Below are 363 nucleotides of genomic sequence, written 5' to 3'. Positions count from 1 at the left end.
CAACAGGGTTCCTTTTGGGACCCAGGTTCTGTGTTGTGGGAAATGACAGAACAATCAGGGCATATGTTTATTTTTTTATTTCACCTTTATTTAACCAGGTAGGCTAGTTGAGAACACCTTTATTTAACCAGGTAGGCAAGTTGAGAACACCTTTATTTAACCAGGTAGGCAAGTTGAGAACACCTTTATTTAACCAGGTAGGCTAGTTGAGAACACCTTTATTTAACCAGGTAGGCTAGTTGAGAACACCTTTATTTAACCAGGTAGGCTAGTTGAGAACACCTTTATTTAACCAGGTAGGCTAGTTGAGAACACCTTTATTTAACCAGGTAGGCTAGTTGAGAACACCTTTATTTAACCAGT

Source organism: Oncorhynchus clarkii, chromosome 14 (genome assembly GCF_045791955.1).
Source record: "Oncorhynchus clarkii lewisi isolate Uvic-CL-2024 chromosome 14, UVic_Ocla_1.0, whole genome shotgun sequence".
NCBI lineage: Eukaryota > Metazoa > Chordata > Actinopteri > Salmoniformes > Salmonidae > Oncorhynchus > Oncorhynchus clarkii.
Note: the sequence above shows the minus strand (reverse complement) of the source record.